The sequence below is a fragment of the Macaca mulatta genome, chromosome X (assembly GCF_049350105.2).
Source record: "Macaca mulatta isolate MMU2019108-1 chromosome X, T2T-MMU8v2.0, whole genome shotgun sequence".
Taxonomy (NCBI): Eukaryota; Metazoa; Chordata; class Mammalia; order Primates; family Cercopithecidae; genus Macaca; species Macaca mulatta.
This window is the reverse complement of record NC_133426.1, coordinates 43,267,269-43,280,232: the sequence shown is the minus strand read 5'-3', so window position 1 is coordinate 43,280,232 and position 12,964 is coordinate 43,267,269.

Genomic DNA, 12,964 nt, shown 5'->3' with positions numbered 1-12,964 from the left:
TTGTACAGCTATTAGATTACCGGAAAGATTGAGTTGGAAACATTAGGGCAACATATAGTCCCTTCTTTAAAGGGCACTGAATGTTGGTTATAACCAGAAAATATGGAGCCTGGATCTATCCTCTGAGATTAGAATTTTATAAAATGCCCTAGTTATTAAACTATTTTAAAAGGCATAATTTAGGTGAACTTAACCTAGACTTTAAGAACAATAAGAAGAATAAAATAAAACTTCTTAACATTTAAAAATAAGATGCTGTTCTCAGATGTATAAAACTATAATTTCCCATAGAATAAATGATTAAAAATAAAAATACTCCTTTTAGTTTAATCATTGATGCCAGGAAACTATTTGGGGAATGACAGGGTTAAAAGTTAAATATTACCTGAAGCACAGCCCACAAATAAGTTTTCTTATCATATAACCATCTCTTTTCTCCTCATTTCCTGTTTTATTTTTGTCTCTAAAGCTCTTATTTGTTTCACTGACCATCACTTTGGGTGGTTTAAATAAAATCGAATTAGATGTAATAAATTGCAGAGATGTTCTGCTTGTTTATTTTGGGTTTTTAAAAACTATTTATTTCATAAATAATCGCATTGTATTTATTACTTATGCTAAACACCATAGGAGATAAAAATTGAATATGGCACAGATTATGTCCTGAAGACACTCATATTCACCCACTGATCATCTTTAAAAAAACTATTTGCAACAGTATTCTTTCTTGCCAATAATGATACCAACATCAAATACATCATCTTTAGTCTGTAATTTTTTCCTCTCTGACTGCATTATCAAACCTGTGCCAGCATCAAAACCTCCTTCCCCACAAATGATTGGTCATTGAAAACATACAAATAAAGGAAATTGAATTGTTTCTTTCTATGTTCGTTCTTTTATTGGATCCATCTGGATATTTAAATAAACTTTAACGGTTGAATGATAAAATGATGAATCTAATTCTTCTCTTTTGACTTCATTGATTCTACAAACTTTTCTGAGCACTTAGTGTATGAGAGGTGCTATAATATGTCACTTTATGATCTAAAGAGAAGACTCTCACATTTTCTCAAGCAGCAGAAAAGAATTATATACACAGAGAAAATTTCCATCTGGCATTTTGTGACTATTATTTGATCCATTGGTTAAAGAACAAAATCAAATATCATGCTTTGTTTTTAAAAAAAAGTTGAAGGGGTGAGGAGGGTATTTAAAGTATATATCTAAGTAAGACACTTACATATTTTTTAAAAATATAAAATGGTGTAACTATAAATTGGTACAACTACTTTGGAATATTGTTTGGCTATGCCTAGTAAATCTAAATATATGTATACCCTAAAATTATAAATTAAACTCCTAGTTTTATGCCCATCAGAAATGCACACACATGTTAACTGAAAGACATATTCTGGGGTTTCATGTTGTGGGAATCAGGAGACCAGAGAGACTAATAGGGTGGAAAAGGAGGATTTTATTTAGGGGCACCTGCTCAGTGGATTAACATCCAAAAGGCTGAACCCTGGAAAAAGACAGGGCTTGACTTTTCTACATGCATCTGTGGCACGAAATGCAGTGACATGAAAGCAGGTAGAACAAAGACAGTTTATCAAACAGTGACAGGCTCATAACTCAGGCTTTCATGTGACTCTTGCTATGCAGGCCAGGTGGCTGTTATCTAGGCTTGCTCAAGATGCCTGCATAATCTTATCTCATGTCCTTTGCTATGGCGCCCAGATGGCTGCAATCAAATCTTGCTCAAGCATGTCTCATGACCTCTGTGGTGCTACAGAGACTTACAGATACTAGGTACAGAAAACAGGAATCTATAAACTCATAAAAACTTGCAGAGCAGGGTACAACGGCACAGAGCAGGGAGGGATTCAAGGGGGAAGCTGCTCATACCAAAGGAAAGGAAAGAAAATTTGTTTTTTCCCTTTTTAGCTTCTGCTTTACTCAAAGCAGCAGTATTAAAAATCGTCAAGGTAAAACTCAGGAAGATGGTGGATAGGACACAGGGCTAATATGCATCTCCCACTTGAATGAACAGAACAGCATGTGGAGACTCACACTGAACTTTCACACCAAGAATTGTCATAGGAATGTATGAGGGTAATGGAAAGAATTTACAGATCCTTTGAAAGAAGTGTCATGTTGCTGCAAACTCTACAAGACAGGCAAAAACTGTTAGTTACCAAAGTGTAAGAGGGGGAAAACCTGTCTCCAAAAACACTTCCTCATTGAGGATTCTGAAAATCCAGATCACGGGAGAAGGATTTAATTTTACCTACAGCTGGAACAGACTTATGGAGCCATGTGCAATATTAAAGTAGAGTCAGCAGCAGAAAGAGCTTTGTAGATACTCCCAGTTGTCAGCTTCAGCCCAGGGAAGCCGTCCGTGACTATATCTCACAGGAGCCCTTGGGGAAGGGAACCAGCAGATTTAGGGAGGGGCTACAAGGTGAAAGAAGCTTCCAACTGAATTTTGTGATAATTTTGACTGTGCACAAACTTCCTTGAGCAGAATCCTGAGTGGGGGTGTGGCAAGTGAGATCTGCTGCAGATATAAGCACAGAGTCACTGACATTGTGAGCAGACAGGGAAGGGCATGGCCTGAAGTCACTGACATTGTGAGCAGACAGGGAAGGGCATGCTTGTTTTCTCAGCTGGGAAGCTAATGGCCAGGTGGTCTCAGTTGCACACACAGGTTGCCTGGATCTAAAATATTAGCAGGGCACTGTGGGAGCAAGACCAGTCTCACCAACTATGTGGGAGGTGGGTGAGGCCTTTCACTACTGGCTATTCCCCACTTCCCTGGTGAAGTATACTGCACAGCAGAGGCAGCCATAATCCCCTCTGGAACATAACCCCAGTGACCTGAGAACCACCTCCTCATCCCCTACAGTGGCCATGGCAAGCCCCACCCAAGGAGAATCTGAGCTGAGACCCACCTAACCCTGCCCCACCTGATGGTGTTTCTCTACCTGCCCTGGTAGCTGAACACAAAGGACATAAACACTTGGGAGCTTTATGGCCCCACCCATCACCTGAGAAACCAGAATACTTTCCCTGGCTAACTTGGGGCAGTCTCAATTTCCACTGCTAATACCGCAGCTGGTGCTCTCTTGAAAGTGTCACCTCCAGATTGGAGGCCAACTAACTCAGGCCATTACAGCAACTCATGATAGAATAACACTGTTCCCAGGAAGAAGAAAACAACTGTTAACACCATTGCCTGCAATATCCTGGCTAAGCAGAGGTCCCATATCTGTCCACATGACAACTTCGCTGCTAACCAGGATTCAGTGCTGCCAACCAGCTTTTGAGAAAGCTAGCAAACTAAGCCTATCTACAACCAAGGATTCTCACAAAGTCTATATCACTTTCCTGCCACCTCTACCAGAGCAGGTGCTGTTATCTATGACTGGGAGACCTGAAGACTGATCACATAACTGGGCCCTTTGCAGGCATTCCCCACCATCAGCCTGGAGTGTGGTAGCCCTGCTAGGTGGCTAGACCCAAAAGAGCAATGATAATCACTGCATTCTGGCTCTTCGGATGCCCCATCCCTAGGGGAAAGGGGAGAGCACCACATTAAGGAATCACCCCTTGGGACAAAAGAATTGGAACAGCAGGCTTTTAGTTCTAGATCTTTTTGCTGGTGAGTAGTTTCTCACAGCAGAGACACAATTGCAGTGCTGGGTGCAGCAGGGAAAGTCTGCATGTATATCCCAAAAGGCAGGCAGCCTCTGTGATCATGAAGGGCGTTGGAGAAGGTGTCTTTGTTCCACTTGGCTCTACACTGCAGAAACAGCTGGGGCTTCCCCTACATGAATGCAGTGTGGAGACACCTATAGACAGCCTTTCTGGAAAAATCCAGGGTGAGCGCAGCCCCACAGGAGGAGCATGCCCCAGATGGAGGCCTTCTCAAGAGGCAGAGTCACAATGCCTCCCTAGTGGGGACATCACCATTCCTATAGATGAAAAGAGGTGCCCATCTGATCTGAATAGCTGATATACTAGGACAGGAGTGAGGTGAATAGCTTCTCTACCTACCTGGCAGGGGAGCTGAGGTAGCTCCCATTCTTCACCCTGAAAAAACCTCAGCACATCTAGTTGAGAGCTCTCCTAGGCACCCACATCAAGGTTGGGACCTTGGCACACCACTGGGTATTACATCTACCTATCTGCCTTAGCCATAACTGGTGCCTACCAAGGAATACGTCCCCTATTGACCTGAAGCATGAATCATCAATTCAGTAAAGAAAACACTGGTAAATAAATAATAAACAAACAAATAAAGTACATATGACAAGAGAACAAGATAAGTTTCAAGAGATCCCTGCCATTCCAACATCATAGGAGACAGCAAACTCACCCACACACCAAAAATATAACTACTAAAACCAGCATTGGGGAAAGCCAGTGCACAAAGACTCTCTGTAACTAAGGATTTCATACAGAGTCTTCACCCCTATGAGCACCAAGAATCAAATAAGGCTAAAATAAACATTAAAGTCTGATCCTTAAGAGGGGAAAACAAAATTAAATTCAGAAGAAAACACAGTCCAATCAAAAATAAATTCAAGAACAATTTAAAAAAATAGTCTACCCAAATGAGAAGGAACCAGAAAAATAATTTTAGTAAATGACAAAACAGGGTTCTAAAACACCCCCAAAAGATCACACCAGCTCCCTGGCAATGGATCCAAACCAAGAAGAAATCTCTGAATTGCCAGATAAAAAATTCGTAAGATCAGTCATTAAGATACTCAAGGAGATACCAGAGAAGGGTGAAAACCAACATAAAGAAATTAAAAAAAATACAGGATATAGATAAAAATGTTTCCAGAGAAATAGATATCATATAGAAAAAACATAACTTCTGGAAATGAAAGACACACTTAGAAAAATACAAAATGCAGTGGAAAGTTTCAACAGTAGACTAGAAAAGTAGAAGAAAGAACCTCAGAGCTCATAGTTGAGGCTTTTGAATTAACCCAATCAGATAAAGACAAAGAAAAAAAAATTTTTAAAATGAACAAAGCCTCCAAGAAATCTGGCATTATGTTAAACAGCCAAGCCAAAGAATAATTGGTGTTCCTAAAGAAGAAGAGAAATCTAAAAGTCTGAATAATATATTAAGGGAATAATTGAGGAAAACTTCCCTGACCTTGCTAGAGATCTAGACATCCAAATACAAGAAGCTCAAAGAACTCCTGGGAAATTTATCACAAAAAGATTATTGCCTTGGCATATAGTCATCAGGTTATCTAAAGTCAAGATGAAGGAAAGAAACTTAAGAGCCATGAGACAAAAGCATAAGGTAACCTATAAAGGAAAACCTATCGGATTAATAGCTGATTTCTCAGCAGAAACATTACAAGCCACAAGGGATTGGGTCCTATCTTTAGCCTCCTTAAAGAAAATAATTAGCCAGGAATTTCACATCTGGCAAAACTAAAATTCATAAATGAAGGAGAGATAAAGTATTTTTCAGACAAAGAAATGCTGGATTTGCCATGACCTAACCAGCACTGCAAGAAATGCTAAAATGAGCTCTGAATCTTGAAACAAAACCTCAAAATACACCAACATAGAACCCCCTTAAAGCATAAATCTCAAAGGGCCTATAGAAAAATAACACAATAAAAAAAAAAAACCAAGGTATTAAGGCAACAACTAGCATGATGAATAGAACGGTACCTTACATCTCAATACTAATGTTGAATGTAAATAGCCTGAGTAGTCCACTTAAAAGATACAGAATGGCAGAATGGATAAAAATCTACTAACCAAGTACCTGCTGTCTTCAAGAGACTCACCTGCCACATAAGGACTCAAACTTAAGGTAAAGGGGTGAAAAAAGCATTCCATGTAAATAGAAACCAAACACAAGCACAAGTAGTTATTATTTCAGATGAAGTAGACTTTAAAGCAATAACAGAAAAAAAGAGGAACATTATATAATGATAAAAGCATTAGCTCAACAGAAAAGTATCACAATCCTAAATATATATGCACCTAACACTTGAGCTCCCAAATTCATAAAAAAAATCACTACTAGACCTAAGAAATGAGATAGATGACAGCACAATAATAGTAGGGAACTTCAGTACTTCACTGACAGCAGTAGATAGGACAAGACAGAAAGCCAACAAAGAAACAATAGACCTAAACTATATCCTAGAACAAATTGATTTAACAGAGATTTACAGAACCTTCTACCCAACAACTACAGAATATACATTCTTTATATTAGCACATGGGATATTCTCCAAGATAGACCATATGATAGGCCACAAAATAAGTCTCAATAAATTTAAGAAAATTGAAATCATATCAAGTATCCTCTCAGAATACAGTGGAATTAAACTGGAAATTAACTCCAAAAGACACCCTCAAAACTATACAAATACGTGGAAATTAAATAATCTGCTTTTGAATCATGTTGGGTTAACAATGAAATCAAGATAGAAATTTTAAAAATGTTGAAATGAATGATAATAGTGACACAACTTATCAAAACCCCTGGGATACAGCAAAATGGTGCTAAAAGGAAAGTTCATAGTATTAAATGCACACATCAAAAATTCTGAAAGAGCACAAATAGACAATCTAAGGTCACACCTCAAGGAACTAGAGAAACAAGATCAAACCAACCCCAAGCCCAGCAGAAGAAAATAAATAACCAAGATCAGAACAGAACTACATGAAATTGAAACAAAAAAAATTACAAAAGATAAATGAAACAAAAAGCTGGCACTTTGAATAGATAAACAAATTGATAGACTATTAGTGAGATTAACCAAGAAAAGAAGAGAGAAGATCCAAATGAGTTCAATTAGAAATGAAATGGGAGGTATTACATAGACACCACAGAAATACAAAATATCATCCAAGGCTACCATGAACACCTTTACACACATAAACTAGAATATCCAGAAAAGATGGACAAGTTCCTGGAAATACACAACCTTCCTAGATTAAATAAGGAAGAAATGGAAACTCTGAACAGACTAATAACAAGTAGCAAGATTGAAACAGTAATAAGAAAATCACCAAAAAAAAAAAAAAAAAAAAAAAAAGTCCAGGACCAGATGGATTCACAGCTGAATTCTATCAGACCTTTAAAGAAGAATTGGTACCAATCCTACTGAAACTATTCCAAAAGATAAAGAGGGAATTCCCCACCAAATCAGTCTATGAAGCCAGTATCACCCTAATACAAAAACCAGGAAAATGCATAACAAGAAAAGAAAACTACAGCCCAATATCCCTGATTAACATAGATGCAAAAATTCTTAACAAAATACTTACTAGCCAAATCCAACAGCATATCAAAAAGATAATCCACCATGATCAAGTGGCTTTTATACCAGGAATGCAGGGATGGTTTAAAATACGCAAGTCAAAAAATGTGATACTTCACATAAACAGAATTAAAAACAAAAATCACATGATTATCTCATCAGACTCAGAAAAAGCATTTGAAAAAATTCAACATCTCTTTATGATTAAAACCCTCAGCAAAATTGGCATAGAAGAGACATACATTAAGGCAATAAAAGCCATCTATGACAAACCCACAGCCAATTTATGCTAAATGGTGAAAAGTTGAAATCATTCTCCTTGAGAACTGAAACAAGACAAGAATGCTCACTTTCACCATTTCTATTTAACATAGTACTGGAAGTCCTAGCCAGAGCAATCAGATGAGAGAGAGGAATAAAGGACATCCAAATTAGTAAAGAGAAAGTCAAACTGTCATTGTTCACCAGTGATATGATTGTATACCTAGAAAACTCTAAAGACTCATCCAAAAAGCTCCTAGATCTGATATATGAATTCAGTAGTTCCAGCATACAAAATCAATGTACACAAATCAGTAGCACTGCTGCACACCAACAGTGACCAAGGTGAGAATCAAATAGAGAACCCAAACCCTTTTACAATAACTGCAGAAAAACAAAACAAAACAAAACAACAACAACAACAAAAACTTAGGGATATACCTAATGGAGAAAGTGAAAGATCTCTACAAGGAAAACTATAAAACACTGCTGAGATAAATTATGGATGACACAAACAAATGGAAACACATCCTATGGTCCTGGATGGGTAGAATTAATATTGTGAAAATGATCATACCACCAAAAGCAATTTGCAAATTCAATGTAATTCCCATGAAAATACCACCGTCATTCTTCACAGAACTAGAAAAAACAACCCTAAAATTCATATGGAACCAAGAAAGATCCCACATAGCCAAAGCAGGATTAAGCAAAAAGAACAAATTTGGAGGCATCGCATTACCTGACTTCAAACTATACCAAACAGCCATAGTCACCAAAGCAGCATGGTAGTGATATAAAAATAGGCATATAGACCAATGAAACAGAGATGCAGAAATAAAGCCAAATACTTACAGCCAACTGATCCTTGACAAAGGAAATAAAAACGAAAGTGGGGAAAGGACACTGTATTCAACACATGGTGCTGGAATAATTGACAAGACACATGCAGGTGAATGAAACTGGATCCTCATCTCTCACCTTATACAAAAATCAACTCAAGATGGATCAAAGACTTAAATCTAAGACCTGAAACCATAAAAATTCTAGAAGATAACATCAGAAAAACCCTTTTAGACATTGGCTTAGTCAAAGACTTCATGTCCAAAAACCCAAAAGCAAACGCAATAAAAACAAAGATAAATAGATGGGTCTTAATATAACTAAAAAACTTCTGCACAGCAACAAAACAAAAAAGAAAACAAAAAACCAGCAGAGTAAGCAGACAACCCACAGAGTGGGAGAAAATATTCACAAACTATGCATCCAACAAAGGACTAATATCTGGAATTTACAAGGAACTCAAATCAGCAAAACAAACAAACAAAAAACAAATAATGCCATCAAAAAGCAGGCTAAGGACATGAATACACAATTCTCAGCAGAAGATAAACAGATGGCCAACAAACATATGAAAAAAATGCTCAACATCACTAATTATCAGGGAAATGCAAATCAAAATCACAATGTGGTACCACCTAACTCCTGCAAGAACAACCATAATTTAAAAATATAAAAAAACAGATGTTGACGTGGATGTGATGAAAAGGAACACTCTTACATTAATGGTGGGAATGTAAACCAGTATAACCGCTGTGGAAAACAGCATGGAGATTCCTTAAAGAACTAAAAGTAGATCCACCATTTGATCCAGCAATCCCGCTACTGGGTATCTATCTAGTGGAAAAGAAGTCGTTATATGAAAAATACATTTGCACAAGCATGTTTATAGCAGCACAATTTGCAATTGCAAAAAATGGAACCAGCCCAAATGCCCATCAATCAACAAGTGGATAAAGAAAATGAGATATATATATATATATATATATATATATATATATACACACACACACACACACATACACCATGGAATATTACTCAGTCATAAAAAGGAACAAAATAATGGCATTAGTAGCAACCTGCATGGTGTTTGAGACCATTATTATAAGTGAAGTAACTCAGGAATGGAAAACCAAAAATTGTATGTTCTCACATATAAGTGGGAGCTAAGCTATGAGGATGCAAAGGCATAAGAATGATACAGTGGACTTTGGGGATTCCAGAGGAAGTGTGGGAGGGGCGTGAGGGATAAAAGATTACACACTGGATACAGTGCACACTGCTTGGGTGATGGGTGCTCCAAAATCTCAGAAATCACCACTAAATAACTTATCCTGTTACCCAAAAGCTATTGAAATAAAATTTTAAAAAGAAATATGTTTTGTATTATACTCAGGGTCACACAGTTTGTAGTGTCAAGTTACTAATAACTTGTCAAAATATTCCTTCAAGACTAAGTTCTTTAAAAAAAACAGCCAAAAAATGGTAACTACTCATATGCCTATCAGAACTAAAATGAATAAAGAAATTGTGGTATATTCACACAATTGAATTGAATTCTTTGCAGTCATGAGAAGGAGCAATTTATAACTTCATGCAACAGTGTAGATGAATCTCACAAATATAATGTTATATGAAAGAAACCAGATACAAAATAAATACTGTTTTATTGCATTTGTATAAAATACCAAGACAAGAAATACTAATTTGTGTTATTAGAAGTTAGTATAGTAGTTTTCCTAGAGCAGGGGAGTGACATGAAGAGATCATGAAGGGAGCTGCCATTGTGCTAAGTTGTTTCTTAAACTTGGTGCTAAGTCTGGGAAATTCATTGAATGTCATACTTATAACTTGTGTGCTTTTCTATATATAAATTGTACTTTAATAAAGATTTTTAAACGATGCTAAAATAACCCTGAAAACCAGTAAGCTATATTGAGTGTTACATATTCATTTTCATTATTATTGCTATTATTATTATTGTTTTTGTTTATTGTTGTTTATTTTTATTCTAGTATATGATGGGGATGGTATTGTATGTCACATTCATTTTAAGGTTATGAAGCCAATTAGATATTGTGATTTAATTTGCACTGTGGGTGCTTCTTTTCTTTCATCAATATTTATTTATTGTTCTGGAATGCCAAGGTTTTGTATAAGCAATCTTATTATCAATCAATGACGTACGAAACTGTCAAAATGAAGCAGAATTAGTTGTGAGTCTATAACTTCGACAAATGCCATTGCAGTCTGGCTCCCTGCTAATTGCAGTTATGATATTGAATCGAGAAATAGTCCTTGAAAAATTAATTAAATCCTATTATAGAGACTAAAATGAATTTAAAGGGCAGAGAGAAAAAATTAACAGGAGAGAATGACAACAGCACCTTATTGAATTGAAGCGATATCTTCTCGTGTAAACAGAGAGATAATTAAATGCACAGAAGATACTAAATTGGAAGGTGTTGCCTTGACCAGCAAAAACAGAGAAATCATTCTTTTGGTCTTGGAAAGGTTGCAGTCAGGGCAGGAAAAAATTAAATTCAACCAGGGGAAAATGCATGCCTGCTATGCCTAGGGAAAGTAAACTGAAACACAAATATTCTGTGGGAGACAGAAGCTGGAAAGTCCAGTATCCTGAGAGGGACTGAGCAAAAGCATAAAAAATTAGATAGCAGGACCTGACAGGACTGGAGAGAAAGGCCAGTGATCACTCTCAACTCTGAGGTGCCATTTCTTCTTGTTTTCCTCTGAGCCACCATGGAGCTCCTTTCAAGATCAAAAGAAATTTGGTAAAGCCAAAAAAAAAAAAAAAAAAAAAAAAAGTAGAAAATCTCATGTAGAAATCACAAGAAAATGGAGTAATGTAGGGAAAAGATATTTATATCTCTGATCCTCTGCACTATTATTTAAGAAGACCAAAGTTCTCCTTTAGAGAATTATATGCATAGACACACATTTTTGTGTGCATGCGTGTGTGTGTGTGTGTGTGTGTGTGTGTGTGTATGTGTGTGCTGGGTTCCCTATTGTATCATGCTTAGAGCACAATTGATGAATTCACATCAAAGGAGCCCAGAACTTTGGTTTTGTCCAGCTCCACCTTGACTTCTAGCCCATCAAATACAAAAACTGTCTCTGGCACTCTGAATCTAGCCCTCTTTTTATACTTTTAGTTGCTACATTTACAGCAACTGTGGATAATATAAGCTGTTCCTGAATGTATGTTGTATATTCTAAAAATAATTCATAAGATACATGCTGTATTTTGTGTTAAAACATTTCATTTGCTAATGGAAACTCCAGCACTAGCAAGATAATAAAATAAAGCATGCAAATTTTGGAGAAAAGCACCCAGAATTACTATGATTCCAACAAATTTTCGTATTGGCTGAGCCCAATTCTTCAATATTATTATCAATTATTTCATCTCTTGGTACTTTTTGAATAAATTCATTTTCTGCTAAAGATGAAATAGTTATTTGTAATGAAAAACCTGCCTGGTGCAGTATGTATTTAAATTTGAGTATTATCAGTTCCTTGGAAACAGGATGTGTTTGTACTATGCTAAAAAAATGTTCTCAGAAAGGTCTCTTCAGATATGTTATCATAACTGAAAGGGAACAAAACAATTTTGGTTTCATGCAATTTGAGAGATGTCTTCATTTGGATTCCTTTAAGCAGATCTTGAGACAAGAACTTGGGTACAGGTAGTTTATTTGGGAGTTGATCCCTGGAAGAACAAAATAAGAATGCATTAATGGGGGTAGCACATTTATCAACAATTGGAACTTCAACCCCACTAGGAATCCGTCTGAGAAACTATGTGCAACATGTTTCAGAACTGATGTCCCCAGAAGATGGGGAGGCTGGCATATTTATCTACCATTTCTCATCTCTCATTGGTAAAGGTTTGCTTTGTTTTATTCTTGCCTAAAGAAATAAGAATTCTAGTGAGGCAAAAAGATAGTCATTTACTAAGGAAAAATCATGTTGTCATATGTTGGTATTTGCAGTCAGCATTGTGGGTTGCTAATCAAAATGGCTACTCTAGGTAGGAGCTGGAAGTAACAGCCTAAGCTCAGACCTGGTGGCAAGTATGACATTCAAGGGTAAGGGCAATTGCTGTTTTCAGTACATGATTGACAGTTGTGGATATAAGGTGTTGGAGCCTGAGTGGAAGGCTACGGTGAGAGTGAGTGGTCTAACAAGCAGAGCAATTAATATGTCAAGGAGTCTTGGTGGTCCTTGTAAGGTCAGGCAGAGAGGCAAGTTGACCATTCTGAATCAGAAGCCAGAAGAAGCTTCTGTGTTAAGATTGTAATCCCACTGTCTAGAAAAGGAGAACTGCAAGTGTAAGGCAGGTTCTCAACCTCAAGAGAATATTAGGGGGCTAAAAAGATTGCTTGAACAGTCAGTGAAGAGGCCCCATTCTCTAAACTGGGAGACAGGGCAGAGAATTACAGCTCATGAACCAAAGAAACACTCTGGGAATCTATGGTCACTGAATTTTGCCCGATGGTGAACTCCATTTGATGTGGGAGTAGAGT